Source organism: Adiantum capillus-veneris, chromosome 28 (genome assembly GCF_014529385.1).
Source record: "Adiantum capillus-veneris isolate H3 chromosome 28, ASM1452938v2, whole genome shotgun sequence".
In the NCBI taxonomy this organism is placed as follows: Eukaryota; Viridiplantae; Streptophyta; class Polypodiopsida; order Polypodiales; family Pteridaceae; genus Adiantum; species Adiantum capillus-veneris.
In genome coordinates this window covers 95,738,648-95,764,052 of record NC_140958.1, presented here as the reverse complement: position 1 = coordinate 95,764,052, position 25,405 = coordinate 95,738,648, and the positions used below count along the sequence as shown (strand labels likewise).

General features: G+C 42.6%; 1 long non-coding RNA gene and 1 pseudogene across 2 annotated transcripts in view; both read left to right on the top strand.

The window, feature by feature from the left end:
• LOC147420924 (uncharacterized) overlaps nt 1-1,877 on the top strand; it is a 10,339-nt gene extending 8,462 nt beyond the window's left edge. Inside the window, exons 1-3 of one of the 2 annotated variants that reach the window (XR_015186961.1) lie at nt 1-1,247; nt 1,337-1,477; nt 1,568-1,877. The exon at nt 1-1,247 is cut by the window's left edge and continues 2,241 nt beyond it. This is a non-coding gene — a long non-coding RNA (uncharacterized LOC147420924). The remainder of the gene's footprint in view (nt 1,248-1,336; nt 1,478-1,567) is intronic. The other variant, XR_015186960.1, reaches the window with a different exon arrangement.
• LOC147420923 (uncharacterized) overlaps nt 1-4,593 on the top strand; it is a 14,055-nt pseudogene extending 9,462 nt beyond the window's left edge.
• The last annotated feature ends 20,812 nt before the right edge of the window (nt 4,594-25,405 follow it).

Sequence of the window (25,405 nt, the reverse complement as noted above, 5' to 3'; positions counted from 1 at the left end):
TTAGATGAGATGGACGAAGGTATGGCAGAGGAAGCTGACAGATATACGAGGGATGACGTAGACGAGCCAGAATTGACACTTGTAGATGAAGATGCAATGGATGAAGACAATCTGCCAGAACGAGTTGGGACAGAGTTATGTTTGCAATTAGAGATAGACGATGATACGGTGCAAGATCTTATCGATGATGCCTGACTCGTCGAGGCCTAGGCCTGTAAGTGTTTGTGTGAAGACTTTGCTTTAAAATTAAGCTTAAAGTTAATTTAAACAACTGTGTTCTGACGTTTTATTTTACTTTCTTTGTGCAGGACTTTAGTATGGCAGACGAGATTCCAGATCCCGCTTCCATGAGTGCAGATGCATTCATGGGCTTTGTTACACGGATGATGCCTGCTCAGATGGCAGAGGCTTCTCAGTACTGGGTAGCCAGAGGCATGGGTACTACGCCTCCGGGCTTCACACCCGAGGGACCGACGCCTAGGGGGGGGATGCCTACGGGGTTCAGGACGCCTATGGATACGACGCCTATGGGTACGATGCCTTCTTCTCCCATCACGGCCGCTTTGACACCTAGGGGTGGGACAGAGGCGGGTACGTCCTCATCTCCGTAGCACAGGCGCACTCGCCGATCTCGGCGATCGTCAGGTGGAGGTGATGGTTGCTGTGGAGGAGGGTCCACAGATGCTTCGACCCCTCCTCGCTCACGACCCCCGTCTTACCTAGGCACACCTCTCGACACACCTCTTGGCACACCTCGGACACCTTGGGGGGCACACGATCCTAGTGCCTCCAAGCTCTATACTGTACAGGGAGATGGTTCTGTTGACATGGATAGAGTCGGGACTGAGATGCGACAGCGGATTCGCCAGCTTGTGGAGCTGTAGTTCTCGACCAGCATTCTGACGTCTTGGGATCAGCAAGAAAAGGAAAAAGTCACTTACATAGTGGAGACCATCCTGAGAGAGTACCAGCCTGCTCCGGGTTCTTCCGTTGTTTCGGCGCGGTGGATCAAGGGTGTTGCACGGGACACCAACAAACATCGACGAGATGCAGCTCGGAAGGCTTTCAGGACCGGCTTGTCGAAGCCTTCGGGCATCCCACACGAGACGTGGCTGCAGATCAGGGAGGATGAGCGGACAGCGGCCACGCGGTTCAGACAGCAGCGTGAGGCCGCGCAGGTACGATAGATGACTAGGGGGACATCTCATCTTGACAGCGGAGGCTTCGACACCTTTCGCTATGAGTTTGTGAGTTTCTAATCCAATCTTAACTATGGCGTTTTTTAAAACGCGATGAATCATGTATTCTTATTACTTTGATTTTTGTATAAACGCAGAATCTTGCGATGCATCGAGCTTCATCACGCGAGGAGGAGTCATATGGATATCGCAGAGGTATCTATGAAGTACTGAATGATCTTGAAGCTTCACGAGAGCCTGTAGACTGGGAGGCCTTACAGTCTCGCTGATCTCTTGAGGTGAGACGTTAATATGTGTGAGTTGATTTAATTAAGTCAGTATATGTGAAGTAATGTCAATACTAATTTTGTGAGTTGTCCTATGTGCAGGTTGCGACGCCTAGTCATTAGTGGACCAGATTTCATCTATATGCTTTGTGAGACACAGACATGCTTCTGTGTCTCTTTTTTGTACAAACAGTTAGTGTTTAGACAGTTATTGTTTCCCTTATGGTTATGATTATTGTCATTGTCATTGTATAGACAATTATTGTTTCTCTTTCTGGTTATGCTTATGGTTATTGTTAATTTTGTTTATGGTTATGGTTATCTGCATTATGGTTTTGATCAAAGTGTTTATAGCCGGCCAGTTATGGTTTTAAGTTATGGTTATGCTTTTAAGTTATGGTTATGGTTCGTTATGGTTATGCTTTTCAGTTGGTACGGTTGTCTTTCATTGGCCTTAAATCTCATGTGTCCTACATGGATAGCATGTAGGAGGCAGGCGTATACATGATATGGTTTTTTTTGAAAAGTTTATGTGAAAACAAAGTGAACTCTGCCGAAATTTCTGCGTGTGGGAGCATGGTTGATATTTTGGTGCTGCTCCCTTTCTTGGGCAGAGGGCAGGAAGTCTGGATGTGGCTGTGTCCATCTTTTAATTGGGCACAGGCCAGGCTAACTGCCCTCTGTCCAAGAAAATTTTTTTCTGCTATGGTCGTCGCTATATGCGTCGCTATGCGCGTCGCTAATAGCGACTGGTTTCACAGCGACGCGCATAGCGACGGGCAGCGTCGATATATGCGTCGATAACACCTTCTTTTGTTGTAGTGTGTCTTTTAATTCCAGGCTCTCAGTGCTGCCCCCTCTACAAGGATGCCCACTCTTAAGAAAGGTCTCTGCATCCAATTGCGCCCTCCGTAAGTTCCCAGTGGGATTGGACACCCTCCTACACTTAGAGAGCCTTCACATCTCTAACAATGAAATCAGTGAGACCCTTTATGAAGGATTTCTCGCCAACTGCATTCACTTGACATCTCTCCATCTCGACCAGAATTCTATCGATGAAGTCATACCCCACTCTTTGCTCAAGCTTCCGGCTCTGGCTCGCCTAGGTCTCTCCAACAACACATTGTCAGGAGAAATCATAGGCTGCAATTTGTCATCCCTACGTTACTTAAACCTCGCCTCCAATCTTCTGTCAGGTGAGATTCCAATCAGTTATATATTGTGGCTTATCATCCTTGTCTGATTTGAATATTGTCTTTAGCAATTCTAATTTGTTGGGCAAGCTTCTTGCGAATATAGGTAGACTATCAGCCCTGGATTCATCGGACCTTTTAATCTTATAACTCTTTGTCAGTGGGGCTTCGAGCAAGTATGGCTAGCTTCTCAAGCCTATCCATCTTAAGCGTCTTGGACCTCTCACACAACAACTTACCAAACTTGATCTCTCGTTCAACAAACCTTTAGGAAAAAATTCAGCCAGTTTAGAGGCACTCAAGAAAGAAATCGCAGTTTTTGTTTTTGTTCTTTTTTGGGGGGTGGGGGGGGGGGGGGGGGGGGGGGGGGGGGGGGGGGGGGGGGGGGGGGCGGGGGATTTTATCATTTTACAAGTCTTGTGAGATTTGAAACGTGAAAAGACGAGCAAGATAGTACTAAGATTGAAATTTTTTTCGATTTAATTCAAATTCTCAATTTTAGGAAAGTTAATATTTGTGATTTTTCCTTACAAACATGTCATCATTGAGTCAATTGGGCCTGTTTGACAACAATTGACCTTTTCCAGCTTGCTTGGCCAACTTGTCATTATTCATCCTTATACCTCACAAATAACAACTTCACACGCATCTTACCAGCGCAAGTTATTCATAAAAACTTGAGAGTGCTCATTCTAAACAATAATAAGCTAAGTGTTGGGACGAAGCTTGGCAAGATTGTCAGAACTTGGAATATGTAGACTTATCCAACAATGAATTTTCTAGTGATGTGACTCATCTATTTAGAAACTGTACCTCATTGGTCTACCTAAAAATATTCAACAACAGCCTCAGTGGAACACTATCCCATATAATTGGGGCTTCGACATGCCTTTTGTACTTGAATGCTGCCCAAAACTTGCTAACTTTGCAATTCCCCCCAGTAATAGAAGATCTGCAAGCTCTCAAGTACTTGATCCTGCACAACAACAAAATTAATGGTGCACTTCCAGATGGGATGCGACAGTGTCGGTCCTTGGAGGTCTTGGATTTGAGTTACAATGGCCTCAGTGGAACAATTCCAGATTGGCAAACAGGCTCAAGCTTCCCATCCCTCAAGATCTTGGTGCTTAGCAACAACAAGTTTCATGGTTCTATTCCACCATCATTAGTGCATAACTTGACACTGTTGCAGGCATTGATGATGGCCAATAATTGCCTCTACGGGTCTATTCCAAGCAACTTGGATAAGCTTTGTGGCATGGCTAATGCAAGTAAACAGTCAATGGGAGCTATAGATAAAAACTATACATTCTACGGATTGATCTAACTATCTCAATAAAGAACTCAGAGCAAGTATTGCAGGATCCCTACATTGTGTCTGTAATAGCATGCTTGGACTTGTCAGGAAACCAGCTGCAAGGTCCCATACCTCCTCAAATTGGGAGCCTCAAGGGACTCCATTCCGTCAATCTTTCGCATAACTTGTTGAGTGACCGCATTCCAGACACTTTAGGAGAGCTCTCAATTCTGGAGTCTTTGGACCTTTCTAACAACAGGTTGAGTGGAAGTATTCCATCAGAGCTTTGCTCACTTAACTTTCTTAAGGCCCTGAATCTCTCCATGAACCAGCTGGAGGGAGCCATACCAGATTCTTGCATTAATGGTCATTTGTCTACATTGATTAGCTAGTCCTCAGTTGCAACTGGCAACAAGGGCTTGTGTGGCTCTCCAGTGCTCGACCGATGCCCTATTCTGAAAGATCATCAGGAAGCAGGTGTTGCTTATACTACCGAGTCCGGTGAGAGATTCATGGCCAAGGTGCAGGATATAATGGCGCTGGAGGGCTTTGGCATAGGGTACACCCTCGGCCTCGGTTTGACAATTTGGTATGTCTATTTCGTTCGACCTCAACGCAGGTTGGCAAGGTCATGCTGAGCTAGAATATTTGGGTTATCATGATCAGTGTTCTCAGCCAGCCCATATTGAAGACTATCCCCAATTGGTTGGCTAGGTAGTTCTAGTATAAGGGCTAGGTCGCATGGCCTCCACCCTTCAGCTCTTCACCTGGTTGCCGCTACCCGCGACCTCATGAAAAGTTGCGAAGTCATGTGTCGTTTTCTGCATTATCACAATAGCCGTCGAGCTTTTTCAACAACGGTAACTTTTGCGATGCTATTTTGAGCACTTCATCTGTCTTTTGACTGCAATCATGACACATCCTTAATCTGTGGGTACACATCCTTAATCCTTAATTTTGAGCAGCTTACAGGAGACCTAGCCCTAAAAGTGGATAACTACTTCTCTATACTACAATATTATGCTCATGAGGCAGCTAGTTTTCATCATGAGAGTTACCTACTAGCATTCTACTTAATCATGTGACATTTAGAACTAGCTATGCTAGCCATGTAGCACTTTAAAGGTCACTAAGATGTGTTTTAGGGTGATCTAATTTCAATTTTATAAAAATTGGCCAAATATAGCACACATTTTCTTCTGGCCCGTGTTAGGTTTTGTAATTTTATTCACACCGAACTCTAACACTACAAGCCATGCTTAACATTAGCGACGCTTAAACATGAAAATGCACGGCATCGTTATATGCGTCGCTATGTTAAAAGTAACATAGCGACGCATATAGCGACATCGACAGGGCTAAATAAATAACCAAGAGGGTCCGAAAACTCAGATCTCATATCTGAGTTTTCGATACGCACTCAAAGCAAGCAAGGTAACGCTCTCCCCCCCCTCTCTCTCTCTCTATCTCTCTCTCTCTCTCTCTTTCTTCTCCGCGCACACACACACACACACACACACACACACGAGGAGAGGAAGGAGAGCCAGGTATGCTCCTTCCCTCTCCTCACTCTCATGTTCCCTTCTCCTCTTTCTCTCTCTCTCTCTCTCTCTCTCTCTCTCTCACACACACACACACACACACACACACACACGAGGAGAGGAAGGAGAGCCAGGTATGCTCCTTCCCTCTCCTCACTCTCATGTTCCCTTCTCCTCTTTCTCTCTCCTTCTCTCTCTCTCTCTCTCTCTCTCTCACACACACACACACACACACACACACACGAGGAGAGGAAGGAGAGCCAGGTATGCTCCTTCCCTCTCCTCAGTCTCATGGTCCCTTCCCCTCTTTCTCTCTCCCTCTCTTTCACACACACACACACACACACATTGTGTTTTTGAGAGAGAGAGAGAGAGAGAGAGAGAGAGAGAGAGAGAGAGAGAGAGAGAGAGAGCACAAGCATAAACAAAAAACGCACACACACATGCATACACAAAGAAAGCACACACACATTGAGAGAGGAAAAGAGAGAGAGCATGCATAAACCAAAAATGCGCACACACACATGCATAATCAAAGAAAGCACACACACACACATTGAGAGAGGAAAAGAGAGAGAGAGAGAGAGAGAGAGAGAGAGAGAGAGCATGCATAAACCAAAAAAGCGCACACACACATGCATAATCAAAGAATGCACACACATTGAGAGAGGAAAAGACAGAAAGAGAGAGATATATATAAAACAAAGAGAGAGAGAGAGAGAGAGAGAGAGAGAGAGAGAGAGAGAGAAAAGAAGAAGAAGAAGAGAGTTTTAACATCGTAGGAAATTATCCCAAGAGACCTTAAAGATCTAGTCGACAGGAGTTAAACTCAAGACATGTTATTCATAAGGAAAATGACATAACCAATCTATCACACTTCGGTGATAGAATAGTTATACCATTTTTCTCCTTTTTTTATTGCCGTGCACACACACCCGAGAAGAAGAGAGTTTAATTTAACGTCGTAGGAAACTAATTAAAGAGACCTAAAAATCTAGCCGACGAGGAGTTGAAACCAAGACTTGTTATTCAAGAGGAAAATGGCATAACCAATCTACCACACTTGAGTGATAGAAATGTTATACCATTTTTCTCTTTTTATTGGCACACACACACACACACACAAGAAGAAGAGAGTTTTAACGCCGTAGGAAACTATCCCAAAAGACGTTAAAGATTAATTAGGGTTTTAGTAGACTTACGTTAAATTAGATTTAGGTTTATTTAAATTAAATTAGATTAGATTTATGTTTATTTTTAGTTAGATTTACGTTTGATTAGATTTAGGTTTATTTACGTTAGATTTAGATTTACTTTATATTAGATTAGATTTAGGTTTATTAATTTAGGTTTATATATGTTATATTAAATTAGATTTATGTTATTTAATTAAGGTTAGAAGAAATGGCGAAGAAATCGTTTAAGATAAGGTTAGAAGAAATGGCGAGAAAATTTCTTGCGCTCACAGCCTCGACAGTCCATGCGGACCAGCAATTCCACCTGCATATTCGACTGCTGCTACCATACAATAAGCCGTGATGTTCAGCTAATGGAAGAGCAAATTGAGCATACACCACTATGAGAGATCGTGGTGTTTACCGTGGGCCATTATCACAAAACAAGAGAGAGGAATTCAAAATGAGGCGAGAGAATCCTTTTGATGCTGAAGCGGCACTTTACCGCGTAAATTTCCGCTACTATTGCCGCTCACATTACCGCTAAGACAGGTTGGACCCCCTTTCCCCTCCCTCTCTCGCGGGTTTCCATTTAAATCCAATACAACTCCTACACTCTCCAGAATGCTTGCTCACTTCACTTAATCTCTCTTTCACTCTAAAAGCTCTATACATAAATCATTGAACTCACAACAAAACCATTACAAATACTATTCATAAGCACATAACGAAACATTTGCAAATTAATCATATACTACACCAAGTGAAAGAATGGAGAGTTTTATTAATTCTCATCTTGTATAAGATCTCTACAAGCACTAGGATCCATATTTAGACCCATAGTATTCAAATCAATAAACAAATTTAGAGATTCTTCCTCCTCTCCATCACCTCTTGTAGAATCATCATCGCTTTCTCCCTCTTCCTCCTCCTCAAGATGACTATTTGCAAGGCTTGGCTGACCTTCTTCAACTTCTATTACATCTTCCTCTGCATCTTGTGGTGATGGTATGATGGGATCAATTACTGGCTCAGTGTCCGTCTCTGCAAAGATAAATCTACCCCGCGGCGTGACTGGAATGACATACCAAAGTCTTCTTTGATATATACATGGCACATAAAAGACCTGTACGTCACACACTAAGAATAATATGATATACATAACTTAAATTTTTAATTTAAGTTAATTGCACATAGCCTAAATTACCTACTCGCAACTACTAGGATACACCAAGTTGTCAGTTTTTCCCCGATGGAATTGGGTGGAATCCACCATAATGAGCCCATTTTCATGTCTTTTGACCTCACCCGCAAACCATCGACACTCAAAGAGGAATTTGTGAAAAGATCTGAAATCCACTTTGATTATTCTCTCTATAGTACCACAATATCTGACCTCATCTGTTGTTGTGTCAAAGTTTCCCATCACGCCACAATCATTAGTGGTCCGACGCTCATCTATCTTGCAGGTGCGAAAATGTCGGCCTTCGGACCAAATGGAGTTGAAAATGAGACCCTACAATCACAATGCATAAGAGGTTACATCGCATTTCATTAAGTGATTTGCATACATGCATACATAACATATACACACTCACCTTGCGCAAGCATCCTCGCGCATACTCCCATTCTTTAGGGCTTATTTGTTCTCCTTGTGCTTTGGCATTGGTCATGGCATTATGGATCCACTCTACTTGAATCAAGTCAGGATATTTTGCAAGCTCTTTAGGAAAAGGAGGTGCATGTCTACCTCCATGGGACCTCTTCCATGCATCTCTATCCCTTTCTCTAGCTGCGCGGGCTTCCAAGTACATATTGACCCATTTGGTCATGATAGTGGCATTGAGTAAAGAGTAGTTGTTGACTATGGCATGAAACTCTCTATCCATGACCAAGAGTGAGCCTTTTCCACTGGGAATGGTTGAGTGCTTCATAGGATCCTCTTCTTCACTCCACAGACGAGGCAATGATGGATCCACTGTGATGAGATACTGTGAGACATACACAAATGCCTCTTGCACCACCCAACCTTCTGTCATGCTCGCCTGAAAACATTAAAACCACATATTTTTATTAGTAACTCCATAGCGTATAAATGCTATCTATATTGTATTTATTTTACATACCTCCGGTTGTGACCTCAATCTAACAAAATCCTTTAAAATCTTCAAGAATCTCTCCAAGAAGAACATCCATCTAGAGTGAACCACCCCACAAATGGCAATCTCCTCAACAAGGTGAAGCAATAGGTGTATTCGGCTAACAAGGATTGTACGTGGGAATGCATCCTCAATAGTACACACTGCCTCTACTGCTAGATGATGGGCTACTGGTATGGCTTCTACTTCTATCTCCTTGGAGCTCACAAATCTACAGGGCAAACGTTATATAGTAGATGAAAAAAAATTCCAAAGTTCATGCATGCACAACATGATATAGTACTTGAAAAAAACCATTACCTCACAATCTCACCCACTTTGAATATTGCAGCCTTCACCTTAGTGTCCCCATAACCACTAATAGTTATGGGAAGTACAAACTACAAGCAATAAAACATCTTAGTGAATGTCAACCTATATTTAAGGACACATAGACACCACAAATTGTTCTACTCTTACCTGAAGGATTTTATGCCAATCATGGGATTTCAATCCATACAATTGAGTGGAGCCACCCTTTTTGGTTTTTGTGAAAGCACCTTTGAGTGACCGCATATATCCCGTTGGAGTTCCGATGGATGCAATAACTTGCTTTGTCCGCTCTTGGTCTGCCTTTGACATTATCCATGGTGCTTTTGGGAGAATCATCTTTCCCCGCTCCCCCATGCGAGGCGTGGCAGAAGGGGGAGACGTCTAATGGCTCTTAAATCTTCCCTAGCACCCAATGAATCCTTCTTGCCAATTATGTGATCCCATATAGCTTGCCCAACATTTTTGAATACATGCGTAGGGTCCAATAAGTGCTGAATTTTCATCGAAGCCCAATAGGGGAGCGACAAGATGATTGAGTACCTCGACATACCCTTTGGCAACCCATTGGGAGGCGGTGAGGTACCATGATGCTCCTCCCAATGCTTCGCCCAATCAGCCATGTTCCAATGGAACGGCTGCACTCCATTGATAGGGGGAGCATATCTACGATGTGAAGGAGGTAGGAAGCGATGGTTGTTGGGATAGATCACTTTCCCAAGAAGAGGAGGTCTCTCTGTCACAAGGGAAGGGCCACAAGTGGGACACGCACTATGTCCAGATGTCGCCAATCCTGCCAAGAGGTAAAAAAACGTTACACATGAGACGATAAACCTAAAGCAAAGAGTACAATTAACATGTGCATACTTACCAGATACCTCTCCAAATCCTGGGTAATCATGCATGGTCCACATGAGGATGCACTTGATGACGGCTTTGCGGTCTCGTGGTGGCAGTGAAATGTCAATGACATCTATGCCTCTCCATAGTTCTTGAAGCTCATCAATAAGAGACTGCAGATATACATCCATGTTTTTTACCTTGTGCTTTCCTGGAATGAGAAGTGATAGTAAAATGTTTCCCTTTTTTGTTGCCTCCCAAGGCGGAATATTGTAGTTTACAACAACCACCGGCCAAGTGCTCCATGAAGTAGAACAGTGCCCAAATGGATTCACTCCATCACTAGCTAACCCAATCCTCAAGTGATGAGGCTCATCCCTGAACTCTGACCATGTGTCCTCTATGTGCTTCCACGCTGGTGAGTCAGCTAGCACTCTCATAATACCATATGTGGAGCGATTTTTTGCATGCCAACTCAAAAGCTCGCTCGTACCCTTCGATCTAAACATGTGTTGGATGCGAGGGATGAGTGGAAAATGCCTCAAAACTTTACATGGAATTCTGTTGCTTTGCATTCCTTCTTTGAACCTAAGCTCCCCGCACGATGGACATGTGTCACAATCGGCATGCTCATTACGAAAGAGCACACAATCGTTCACACAAGCATGAATGCGATCATAATCCATCCCTAATGCAGTCACCACTTCGCGGGCTTTTCGTCTTTTCTCTGGCATGTGATTGCCAGCTGACAGCATCTTTCCTAGCAATCTATCACAAGAAGAAAGTACATTAGAAGCTAATTTATGCACTCCACAAGCATCCTTCACAATCTGTATACATACCTCAAAAGTGCGTCAACATTAGCATTGCTCCATCCAAACATCACCTGAAGGTTAAGGACTTCGAGAGATGCCCTTAAAATGGAGTAAGAGCATCTATCATATAGTGCGGTGTGTGCCGAATCGAGTAGCTCACTCCTCGTTCGCTCGGAAGCTTCTTCGCATGCACACTCTGGTTCATGCTCCTCCTATCGTGCAAAGAGATCCTCAACCATTCTATGCAAATGGTCGTCTTCTGCATCCACGTAAGGAGATGGGATGTGCGTGGTCACTCGGATAAGAAGGAGCAGCAGTACTTGGCTGATTTGATGTGCTCCTCCCTCTCTAATGGATTCTTGGCGCATGCGCTCTTCCACCCTTCTTTCCCCTCCTCCACCAACCACACGCCAATGAGGGGTGACGTCAATAGCCGCTACAATTCTCGGATTGTTTGTTTCCATCCGTGCATGCTTGCGAGGATCGTCCCATAGTCCATAATCTTCTACATGGCTCAAGCATATCCATCGAAGTCGAGCAATGGCGCATTTGCACCGCACGCATGGGCATGGTAATCGCTCGGCCAACCACCGTGATCTATCCGGTTCAGTGGACGGGCCAAAATCATCCCAAGCAACCTACATTAATAAATTACATACACTAATTAAAATCAAATTACCAAAGAATGTTAATAAAATATAAGTAAAAAGTAAAAATTAAACTTTTAGGTAAAAATGTCATTTTCAAAGTACTAGGAATACTTTCATTTTATATATATTTTATAAAAACCATAGTACCAATAGATTTTGAGGATCAATAGTAATAATGTCAGAACGTTACCATCTGTTTATATGGCCCGAATTTGTGCCGCGGTAATAGACGCGGTAATGATTGCGGTAAGCCACGCGGTAATAATCGCGGTAATAAGAGTGGAAAATCAAATTTCAATTTTTTTTATAAATAGGGGCACCCGCGTGCCCCGCGAAGTTCAAAGCCCTAAAATTCGAATTTCATCGTCTTCTCCACAGAAGCCGAGAGCGCGAACCTCACAACCTTGAGCTCTTCCTCCATCTCTACTCTTCTACTCTCCACCATCTCTACTCTTCCACTCTCCTACCCTCTCCCAACAAGCGCTTCAATTCCATGTAAGTTCTGTTGTTATGTTTTTTGAGTTTTTCACACGTATACACACACACACACACATACACACATGCATACACTCATACACACGCATGCACACACATGCATACACATGCATACACACACACTAATTACACACACTAATTAGTGCACGTGTACGCTCTTTACACACTAATTACACACACTAATTAGTGCATGTGTTCTTTACACACACTAATTAGTGTGTGCATTATTCTAATGCACACACTAATTAGTGTAAGTAAAGACACACCAAAACTTAAATTTGTTAATTATTAGTTACTTGCAAAATCTAAACTTGTTAGATTTGTCAAATTTGTTAAATTTATTACTTGCATAACCTAATATGTTAAATTTGGGATTGGTCATGCACACACTAATTAGTGTGTGTTAACACACCCTAATTAGTGTGTGATTAGTGTGTGCATTGGCCAATGTGATTGGTCAATGCACACACTAATTAGTGTGTTATTAGTGTGTGCATTGGCCAATGTGATTGGTCAATGCACACACTAATTAGTGTGTGATTAGTGTGTGCATTGGTCAATGGGATTGGCCAATTCACACACTAATTAATGCTCATTAACACACACTAATTTGTGTGTGATTAGTGTGTGCATTGGCCAATGTGATTGGTCAATGTACACACTAACTAGTGTGTGATTAGTGTGTGCATTGGTCAATGGGATTGGCCAATTCACACACTAATTAGTGTGTGCATTAGTTTGGGATTAGTGTGTGCATTGGTCAATTGGATTGGCCAATACACACATTATTTAGTGTGTGATTAGTGTGTGTACAAGCCAATTGGATTGGCCAATACACACACTATTTAATGTGTGATTAGTGTGTGCATTGACCAATGGAATTGGCCAATGCATAGTCCAATTACACAAGCCAATGCACACACTAATTAGTGTGTGCACACACTAATGCACACACTAATTAGTGTATGTTAAAACACACTAATTAGTGTGTGCACAATCCAATTACACAAGCCAATGCACACACTAATTAGTGTATGTTAACACACACTAATTAGTGTGTGCACAATCTAATGCACACACTAATTAGTGTGTGCACAAGCCAATTACACAAGCCAATGCACACACTAATTAGTGTATGTTAACACACATAAATTAGTGTATGTTAACACACACTAATTAGTGTGTGCACGCACTAATGCACACACTAATTAGTGTATGTTAACACACACTAATTAGTGTGTGCACAATTCAATGCACACACTAATTAGTGTATGTTAAAACACACTAATTAGTGTGTGCACAAACCAATTACACAAGCCAATGCACACACTAATTAGTGTGTGCACAAGACAATTAAACAAGCCAACACTAAAACACACACTAATTATGTTAAATTAAACAACAATCAACACAAAAACAAAAACATACTTCCATGATTAAGTCGTAGGTGATGTATTAGGCCCCAATGACCGTCCAAGTGATCGCGCAATCGGTCACACTAATCATAAACACAATAATCTCTTATTAGTCAATACACACACTAATATCTTATTAGCATTCAAGGCTTTGCAAGACTCTTTTATAGGTTGTAGACACACATTGGTTTCTTTCCACATTGGATTCTTTCAACATTGGATACTATAGAGAATCCCATGTTTGAAAAAAATCAATGTGTAAATTTTTAATCATATATTCAAATTTTATACCCTAGTTTAATCTTTGTCGTAATAAATGCAGACCATGTCTTCTTCTTCCACACCACGCTTTCGCAGCTTTGAGGATTTCATGGCAGACGGGATGTCATATCCCGACGCTCTCTCTGCCTATCATTCACACCCGTCGCCTCAGCAGTCATCATTAGGGTTCGGCTGGTTTGGGGATGCTCTAGGTGGGTCCACTGCCGTACCTGTGACCGATCCATATGTGGAGAGGGCATTGCGTCTTCGGGCTGAGTGGTTAGGTTCACAGTAGACCCTTACGCAGCGCTATTCACCGGTGCAGCTAGTAGCTTTTGGATTATCAGAGGTCTCTACTCCGACTGGTGGCACTCCATACCTGCAGAGTTTTCCAGCTACAGCTCCAGGTTCAACTTTTCCTTCACAGGGTCCAACGTCCCAGGGTCCGACGCCATTGGGTGCGACGCCACAGGGTCCGACGCCACGGGCGTCCACCTATCCATCACCTATCCCACCTTCTGCCCTAGATTCACGTCGGCGTTGTTCTGGCAGTCAGCGTCACGACAGCTCGCGCGCTAGCGCCGGTTGATCTCGACAAGGGAGTGGAGCTAGTTGTTGTTTTGGGGGGGGGAGTACTACAGATTCTCCTCCACAATCACCGCTCCCTGCTCCAGTAGAAGATGAGGACCATGACATGCCTTCACCAGATGCTCGCGGGTTATACTACCAGGTTCATAGAGGAGGTATGGTGGATCTCGGGACAGCGCAGGGCAGGAGATTCCGCACACACGTTAACCAATTAATCCACTCCACATATATCAATTGTTTTCTCAAATTTGATCAGCAAGATCCCTACAACCTCACATATATAGAGACAACCATGCCATGCGTTTCCCCAACCCTGAGGGGCAACAATTCTCAAGGCAATGGTTGCAAGAGCATGTCAAAACATTTCTGAAGAACAAAAAATCTAGTGTGAGGAGAGCGTCAAAGAAGACAATGGAGTCTCCAGAGCATAGCTATCGGCCAGGAAATGTCCATGATGTGGAGTGGGAGACCGCTATGGGCGAGAAAGAGGACGAAAGGGCAACGGGTGCGAGGATGTATACGTGTCAAGTTGAGGCCAGATCCCATCAGACTCCTACGCATTATGGTTCGGGAGGAAAAACGGCTTGGAAAGACAAATATGTAAGTAAAAATATTAGTTTTATTGTAAAAAATCTAATGTTTTTCATTTAATTAATTGGTTGCTATTTTTTGTCAGTATAACATTACCATGAGTTGCCTGACCAGAGATGTGCAGAGATATAGAGAGAACCATACCGAGTATCAAACTTGGTGTTGGTTGTTTGAAAATCAAATGATCTCTCAAGAGGAGTTCAAAAATGCGTGCAGAAGTCTGCAACATGTAAGTTTAATCTTATCTAAATAATCAAATTGTTGATTTTATATCAAATATTAAATAACAAAGTGTTAATTGTTTCTTTTTTATGGTTTTGTAGAGTCAAGGAGTTCCACGTGAAATGCCGCCAACTCCCCCATGAGCATCCTCTATTTTGTATACGCGGGCCCCGTTTACCCTATCCCACATGACCATACTCTATTTTGTACACGCGGGCTTTTTTTGCCCTTTATGTAAATGCAATACCTATCATTTTTTGGCTCAATACCTCCCCCAATTGTAATTCCACTTATGTAAATGAAATTATCAATCGTTTTTTGGCTCAATGTATTGTCCAATTGTGATATTTTGTTGTAATTAATAATAATTTTGTAAAATAACTAAAATAAATAAAAAATAGATGACCTTTTTGATGGTCCTGCAAAGGACAAAATCCAAACGGTCATCTGTTTTTTTATAATAAATCCTGCCGCGGTAATGCTCGCGATAACTCTGTCGCGGTAATGTTTGCGGATATCTGTGCGGCAAAAGGCGCGGTAATGTTCACGGAAATATTGCCGCAGCCATTATCGCGGAAGTTACCGCTAGACCATTACCGCAAACTTTGCCGTAGTGTTTTCCGCATACGGGAATTTTTATATTTCAAGTTTGTTTGTTTTTTTGCGGTAATGTGAGCAATAATACCGCGTATATGTTATAGTGCACAGAAATTAGTGATGCAAGATGACGATTCCAAGGGTCACACACACACACACACACACACACACACACACACACACCACATTCCGTCAAATCTAGAATAAGAATTAAGTGCCTTGAGCAGACATCAGCTACATTGCAAGAATGACGTACCTGCATGCTACAAAAAAAGATCTACTATGAAAAGATGTTAAGATGCTGTGAAATGCTACAGCTAGAGAAGAGGCAAAGGGGTTTTGTCCACTACATGCAGTATCATGTAGACGTGGGTGTGTAGATTTCTTGTACCCACAAATATAGGCATTGACCAATAAAGACAAGATTATAACCCGGTGGTTCTGATCTCCGTGCACCTCTAGACCGAGGTGTGCGGGGATTGGACATGACTAGAGAATGTGAGGTAGTTTACAGTGTGAACAGAGAGAGAGAGAGAGAGAGAGAGAGAGAGAGAGAGAGAGAGAGAGAGAGACACGAAGAATGCCAATAGAAGATTAAATTTTTTGTCCAGGTTATAAGATTTTTGTCCTCATTATGAGTAGTGACGAGGATGTGGGGCCGTCCAACCGAAACACCTATCTCTCAATGAGGATCTTATGTCCTTGTAACCATTGCAAGCATGCTGTGCGATGGACAAGACGCGTTTCTTTGCAGCACGTTCGCGAATTTGGCGAGTTCCATCCATCTATTATAGATTGAGTTGTTGCCAATTATAACTTGTCGGACTCTGACGCTGGCCAACAGGTAGCAATCTTGCAACCCAATAGACGTGTTCGCAGGCGCTTTGGTCAAGCAACATATGTGAGGCCACAAGATGTAGCCTCTGACAGCTCGGGGGATGATCATGCAGACCACATTCCCAACGAGGCAATGTTTGAGCCCGAAGTTGATGAAATGATCGAGACGATCATGGATTCAGAAAGGCTTGTCTATGATGATATGAAAAGTGAAGCCGATACGCCATTGTATAATGGAGCACGTGTGTTTAGATTGAAAGCGCTCCTGGTTCTTCTCAACATGCAGACAAAGTTTGGATGGAGTGACACTAGCGTCACATCGCTTTTCAGGTGATCTATTACAATTAGTTTACTTTAATAAAACTCTAAATGTATAATGATCTGATAGATTTTTACACAATTCTACCGTATTTTTATGTTGTGTAGATTGCTCAAAGAGCACATACTACCAATTGATAATGTGATGCCAGATTCTTGAGAGGAAGCAAGAAAGATTTTGCGAAACTAGGGGATGGATTATAATTCGATCCACGCTTGTCCTAATGACTGCATTCTTTTCAGAGGGGAATACATAGACATGGAGAAGTGTCCGAAATGTGATTCCGAAAGATATCGAGAAGATCTCCACGGAACAAAAATTCCGCAAAAGGTTTTGCGACATTTTCCTCTGCTTCCTCGCATCAAGCATTTCTTCGAATGTAAGTCCATGGCAGCCCTAGCATCATGGCATGAGGAGAATAAATCTTCAGATGGTGTGCTACGGATTCCTGCAGATTGTGCATCCTGGAAACATATAGATGGAACATGGACGGATTTTGCCAGGGAAGCTCGAAATTTACGCTTAGGCCTGGCTATGGATGGCGTAAATCCATTTGGTCAAAGATCAACATATTACAGTGTATGGCCCATTGTCATCATCAACTACAACATTCCCCCGTGGTTGACTACGAAGAAGGGGCACCTATGGCTAAGCTTGATTGTGCCGGGGCGATATAAAGTGAAGAATATGGATGTGTATCTTCGTCCACTATTGGAAGAGATACAACAATTGTGGATTGGCATAGAGGTGGTGGATATGAGCCGACACACAGGTCGACGGAATGCTTTGATCAGAGGCATTCTAATGTGGACCATGCATGACTATCCCGGACTAACAGAATGCTCAGGTGATCTATTTACACTCCTCACTCTGACACTGTAAATCTTGATTTTTCTCAAGTTGATATATTATCATGTGTATACATGCAGGGCTTCAAACAAGCGGATACAGAGCATGTGTCACATGTGGACCTAGACTGAATGCACGTAGGGCGCCCTCACTGAAGAAGCAAATCTACGAAGGTCATCAAGCGTATCTTCCATAGAATCATGTGTTATGCGACGGCTTTTTGGAAAGAGAGCCACCGAGGATGTCTGCACAAGCATGGTTAGAGCAGAAGGAGATGTGTGATGACGGATTGCCCCCAGGGATGAAGAGACTATCTCTATGGTACGAGTTACCATACTGGACCCGACTCATGATCAATCACTTTCTCGATCCAATGCACATATTCAAGAATGTGGATAATCTACTATGGGACCATCTGACCGGCAAGAAAGATACTTTGGGAGCCAGAGTTGACCGTAGAAGTGTGGATCGTATGGAGCAATATTGGCCACAAATAGCGTTCGATGGATCGATAAAACTCCATAAAGCACCATGGATTTTCACAGGAGCCCAAGAACGCAAAGTAAAAGAGACCATTCGATCTTTGCGGACCCCCACTGGCGTAATACACTCGCTCCGAACGCGTTTTACTAAAGAAGGAAAGCTTACCGGTTTGAAGTCACGCGACTGGCATAAAATGTGTCAGGTATGTTCATAGTGGAGTATATCATAGTGAGAATTGTGTAACAAATTCGTGTGTGGACGTACTTTAATATCATTGCTGCACGCGTTTTGCAGTTTATTTTACCGGTTTCCATTGAGGGATGTCTGTCTCTTGACGTCCGTAACACAATCTACAAACTTGCGAAGTTGGTACAATGGATCTCACAAAAGGAGAACAACGTAGACTCCATACCATTCGCCAAGCTAAACGCTGCGGAGGTTGTGTATATGTTTGAGAAACATTTTCCTACTACCATGCTAACCATTCAGGTGCATCTTCTTGTTCACATAGTTGATGAGGTGGAAATAGCCGGCACAGTACATTCCAGATGGATGTTCTTTTTAGAACGTTTCATGACAACGCTCAAGGGATATGCGCGTCAGAAGGCACGTCCGGAGGGTAGCATGGCAGAAGGTTGGCTGGTATCAGAGTCCCTAGTGTACATTGGAGAGTGACTAGACGGATTTGATAAAGCCCGGGACACGCTATGGCGAACCATAGATGATGAGCGCATATCTGGAATTTTCATGTGCAATTTCGGTTTTGAGAAGAAGATGACGGAAGATCTAGACACTAAAATCAATCGATTTTGCATGCTTCACAATCCCGTCATGTAGAAGTGGATCTCACAATATGAGGATGCAAAGCAAGAGCGACAAAGGGCAAGAATCGAGTGGAGATGGGGAAGACGACCACCGATGCACTATCCGACGGGTCAAGAGAGCCTACCAACATTCATGAGCTTAAGATGGTTGCACAACCAACTGAAAAGCGCACAACAATACGGTGAAGAAGTGACTGAGGAAGAGTGGGAGTACTCTAGGGGTTGCGCGACCAAGGTAAGTTTGCAATGTACGACTAGTAACTTTCTAGATATTTGAACGGCCACTCATAATCTTTGTTGGTTGTAGTATAAGTCATACACAGAAGCATGGTGTAAAGGTCGACATTTTAGGGTGGAACACATCGACAAAAAACGTTTTACTCAAGATTGTGGAATCATGGCAAAATTTGAACAGTCTAGTCGACGACGGTCCTCTGATGTAGATCTTGTGGTGGCGGAACTCACTTACTTCGGCACGCTACAAGAGATTTTGAGGATTGATTATAGAGGATTTTTTGTCGACTTGTTCGACGTGCAATGGTTCAAGATAATCATGGAGGGTCGCAACGCTATTGTGCGTAGAGGAGAGTCTGGTTTTCTTGCGGTGGATTCAACTAAGAAATGGACTGACCTAAGAGACACTTTCGTACTACCCGAGCATTGTGAACAAGTAAGTATGTAAATAGTTAACCTGTGTTTTAGAATTTATGTGCTTGGAAGATCTCATGTAAGTTATGTGGCTCTGGCAGGTGATATTTCATCCCACAAAGTCTGCATCAAACTGGTGGTACGTCATAGAGGTAGCCCCTCGTAGTGCACGGACGTATGAAGGCTACCATGTGCCAATCACAGCGGCATCAATGGAGGAGATCGGAGAAGATGCCCAGTCAGAAGCTGTGGAGGTGGTGCCAGACGAACATCAAGCTGCTACTCTCTCTGGGGTGCATGCAGAGGATCTACAAAATGAAAAAGAGGACACTGTTTAAACGGAGAGCTCTATATAGATATAGGAAGTTATGCTGAGCTATGCGAGAATGAGAGAGAGATCTCTTAAAGCCATAAATATTGTATTTGAACAAGTGTGCTCCATTTTGTAAATTCAGAGTTATTCACTTTCCTCTTTCATCACTCAAGTCGAATAGAAGAAGAACGCTTTCTGTTTGCTGCTAGCCTTTGAACATTCCAAAGCTACAAGCACTGGAGTGTTCTTGTACAATTCTCCGGCTCTTTAAGTATTTGCGTCATTGCATCATTGCGTCATTGTATTTATATGCGTCATTGTGTCATTGTATTTAATGGTCTTTGCGTCCAGTCCAGGTACGTATGCTCTAGGTATGTTCTCAGTAGCAGAGATGACGAGCACCTCCTCCTCTCTCTCTCTCTCTCTCTCTCTCTATCTATCTATCTACTTGTCCATGTTTTCTACTCCATTCATCCAATATTAAGTTTAAATGTTCGTGTGTTTAATGCAGGTATGGATGATGATGAGTTTCTTTCTTCTTTGTCACCCTAGCAGAGACGGTAGTACGTGGAGCGTCATCGCTCAGGCGCACCATCGCGCGTTCATACTCCATCCGCATCTCCCTCTGTTTCGGAGTCCTCAGCGCGCTCCGAAGCTTTGGTGTCGACGAGACGATCTTCACACTCATCTAGGCACCGGCGCTCTAGTGGTGGTGGTGGTGGTGGCGGTTGTTGTGGGGGTGGCGCCACCGATGCTTCGACACCGCCTCGTGTTCGACGAGGCTCTTTACCCTCTCCTTCTTTGCCCATCCCAACACCAGCCACGGCATCGCCATCGACACCAGGTTTTGCGCGGCTGAGTGCCGTTCCCCAGCTACACACCACTAGCTACTCCTCCAGGAGTCACTCCAGTGGACACTCCTCGCTTCGGGGCTCAGACTCCAGTGGAGACACCTAGCGTCCGTACCCCCATTGACACGCCGCTAGAGACCCCTGTCGAGACACCCAATTTCATGCGTCAGCGGCGAGACGGCTTGCCTTACTCCATCGACTTCAGCGGTGGCATCATCTTGGATGATGACGGCAAGAAGGTGATTTCGCGCATGCGCGGTCTTTGCTCTCAGGTGTTTAGACATTACATACTAAACACCTGGAGTGAAGTACTGAATGAATTAAAAGACAGAGTCATCAGCATGCTTCATGACGAGTTTCCCGTTCCAACACGGGATGACCGCTTCAATGAAGATGTGATGAAGGTTCGAATGCACGAATACTGCAAGCATAAGCGTTCCGAAGTGCAAAAAGCAATCAAGCATGGATGGAACAGACCAGATTGGCTGGCCAAAGAAGATTGGAAGCATGCGAAGAAAGAAGCGCGCGAGAATCCCGACAAGTGGAAGCAACAAAAGGAGGCAGCCAGAGCGCGAGTAGAGGCAGGGAGGTCGCACCACTTGGGGAGTGGCAGGTGGGCATCATTTGAGGCCGATTTTGTAAGTGTTTTTGCATCTATGTTCGATAGTTTAGGGTTTATGGGATTTGAAATTCTAACATAATGGATTCTTTGTATGTTTTGACAGTGGTCGTTTACAGGACGTTGTCAAGAAGTGCGCAGTGCGACTAGGAAAGTGTCGGGCCTCTGACTGTGAGGATTCGTAGCAAAATCAAGAAAGGCATAGACGATTTGAAGCCAAAAACACACTAAAAAAGAAAAAAACTCTAGCCATGTAAGATCCACTTTGAAAAAGAACCAATACTAACTCAAAACTCTTGTGTGTGTGAAGATTAGTTGTAGCCTCGCATTAGGGGAATTTTGAGGTCACTTTTGTGCCCTGTAAGAATATGTAGAGAGAGAATATATACTTTATTTTAAAAATAGTGAAATGTTTGTAAAAAGGTGAGTTTGCGTCCTTTTAACCTCCACCGAAACATGTCATTGTCAAATCTTTCTAGGATCTTTCGTATTCTAAAAAATACTCCCTCCAAAACTAACGAAAACGTCAGTTCTGGCCCAAAATTCAAAATTTCCAAAAGCTGAAACAAACCTTTTCTGTGTCGTCTTCTTCCTCGTATCTGCACAGCTTTTTCCTATAGTACTATCTCTAACAAATACTGTTAACAGACTTCCATGAGGAAGAGAAGAAGCTTATACCATCTACACATTGAGCTAAATGAAGAATATTGTCCAGTGCGCAAGAGAAACAAATGTGCAGAGGTGTCCTCGTCCATATTTGAAGCAATGCGGCAAGATCAAAAAAATCACATTGATCTCTGGACTGATGGAAGATTGTATCCAATGGACCCAATGACAAAGAGCACTCCCCCATTCTCAAATTGTTCATCTTTGATAAAATTTGTGGGTGATGGTAAAGAGGGTTGCTGGGTTATACACAGAGTCTTGCGGCAGAGAGAGATATTCTTAAGTTAGAAGATCATTTGACCAAACAAATGATAAATACTCTTAAACAACAACTTGAGGAATGTAAAGAGAGCAACGAAAAGCTACAAACTCAGCTCAAACAAGCTAGAAGCAAGAATACAATGTTAGGAAACAGACAAAGAGAAAAGAAGTTAAAGAACATTGAAGCCTTGAGACGTGGTGGAGGAGGTTGCAGCAGGAGAATAAGAGCAGCAAGGTATTGTTATTTTATATGATTCTTCTTATGTTAGGTTGTTAATCTTTTTGTTAGGTTGTTATGCTTATTTTATATGATTCTGCTTATGTTAGGTTGTTAATCTTTTTGTTAAGTTGTATTGTGATTATGCTCCACATTATTATGCTTATGTTATTGTTATTATGCTATTGTTCTTTATTAAATGATTAATATTCAGTTAACTTTAATTTAGTTTGTTTATTTTGTTGGTGTCATTTGGACAATAATCAGTTAATTTTGTACCTTTTGATTTAGGACTTTGCTACAACCAAACTCTGCATCAAACATGGAAATGGCTGCTAAACATTATTGTGATGTTTTACCTCTCAAGGTTGCCAAAAATATTTTCACAGAGAAGAAGTTTAAAAAGGCAAAGGAGCAGTGCATTGAGGGATTTTTGCAGAGCTCTTGCTTGGACAAGGAGGATGTGCAATATACTATGGATAAGGTAGGCATTAGCAGAGATGGTTATAGCAAGCTGTTCAAAAATATGAAGTCAAGGTTAAAGCAATGTAAGGTCAGGTCCTCTTTGCTTCCAAAGCCATCCATTGTGCAGCAGGCAAGGAAAAAGATCAATGAGAGGATAATGGAGATGTTGGGTGAGCCTCACCACATTCATGGTACCTATCATGGTAAAAAGAGGGATCTTCAATTTGACGAGTTCAATAATATTTTCCTTGACTTGAAGACACTTCAGAAGGAAATGATCAGATTCTATGAGCTGGAGCATACAGAAGCAAATGGTGTTGTCAGTTTTGTGATAAAGCTTAATGAATGTGAGATTGTTAAGAACAGAAAAATTGAGAGGATTTCCATAACTTTAATGAACAGAGCATTGAAACCGAAGGATACCAAGTACTTCAGCGTGCAATCGGAGAAGAATGTCTGGTGGCTAGGTGCTTTTGAAGTAGAGAGTGAAGACTTTGATGTTCTGGATTGGGTTTTCCATCAAACAACAATACCCGAAGTCATTAATGCACAAGAATTAGGGGAAGAGCTTGAAGTTGAAGGGTTTGGAAGTTACAGGGTGGAATGGCACATGGGAGGAGACCTTAAAACCCTTAAATGTATGTACAATGTCTCCAAAGGAGCTATGGCAAAGAGCCCTTGTCTGTATTGTATGGCATCAGCAAAAGAATGTAATCCTACAAATTGGAACAAAGCACCCAATAGGCATACTCAAGATCCAAACTTCAAAGCAGTTTTAAATATTCCACTTGCTAATGTCCACATATGCACTCTGCATGCTCTTTGCAGAATTGTGGAGAAAATTGTACATCTCTATGTGGGGTTTGCCTGGAAGTTACAGCCAAAAGCAGCTAGAGATGCTGCAATCAAATGTATTGAAACGGTTTTATTAGAAATTGGCCTTCACAGTGGTAAGGTTAAGATTGAAACAGACCTGAAGAGGTCTTCAAATGGAAACAATGTGCCTAGAAAGGTATCTGTTGGTGGTGTGAAGGCCAGAGCTTTCCTAGGGTTTCATGGAAAACTAGGAAAGGTAAATGCCAAGAAGGGTTCATCCAATGTGAAGTATAACCAGTGGAAAGCTCTCCACAATGCCATCAAAGATCATGGTCTTGAAGGTACATCAAGAAACAAAAAGGCAGAGGTATGGGAATCACTAGACAAAGTATTTTCCTACTGTGATAAGACATCCTGGGGAAAAAATGATATGCCAAATTTCAAGAAAGTGCTCAATCACTTCAGAAGTGCAATGAAAGATGCTTGGGATCAGGAATTCACACATTACATGGTAAGTTTTTTATTCCTTTTTAATATGTACATACTTTTAGTTTGGAAGCATATGATTAATCTCATACTTACTAATTATTGACACACTTTTACTTTGCCAGCATATAATTTACAATCACACTCCCTGGTTTGTAAAGAGATGGGGCTCCCTGTCCATATGGTCTACACAAGGCATGGAGAAATCCCATTATCAAGCAAGAACCAAGTTTTTCAAGCATACAAGACATGGAGGAGGTGCAGTGAAGGCAAACAGCTTGCTTGAGGTTTTCCAATGGTTCTATAGACAAATATGGCATAGAACCAGATCAAAAATGACAAAGAAAGCACTACTGAACTCAGATTTAGCAAATGCCTTACACAGGAACAAGCAGAAAAGACAAAATTCATATAATAGTTCATCTGCAAATGAAAAATTCTTACAATGGCTAGCTACAAGAGAGAGACAAGGTAGAAAGTGGGCCAAAGTACAGGTATGAGCAAAGTCAGTCTTTTGATGAAGGTACATCAACTTCACCCCTAAACTTCAGAAACTTCTGCTTATTGTAGCCTATCATTTGTCTCTTGAGGTCCCCAGAGTGGGCAAGCACATAGGATGCCATTGTTGCAAAATAACCAGCTCTAGAACCAGTAAGGCCAGGGAAGAATCCAAAAATTCTGATGGCTTCCTCCTTTTCCACCAATATTAACTTCTCTAACCGTGGAGGAAGCTGATATGAACCAACAACCTTTGTAAGTGCTTTAATTGCAAGCATCGGCAGTGATGGTTCTCTTGTAAACTTGTTATGGAATATAATGACAGTCTCTTTGTTGAGCTTCCCAATAAAGTGTCCCAAGCTCTGGTTCCTTCCTAAATTTAAGGGTCTGGAACCCTTCCCCCTGCCAAGGAATTTGTCTGTGTCCAGTATTTCAATCTGCAAAAATATGTCTTGGTTAATTGTTCAGCACATTAATAAGACATGGCAAAATGGTCATTAACATACCTTAGGAGACTCATCCTCCTCAAACAAGGCAGGTTCCCATATATCAATGGATCTAGTTGGCCTTACTTCATAATCTCTGGTCTTTTCCTCTCCCATATGCTCTATTTTAAGCCTTTTCTGGATCTCATTGAACT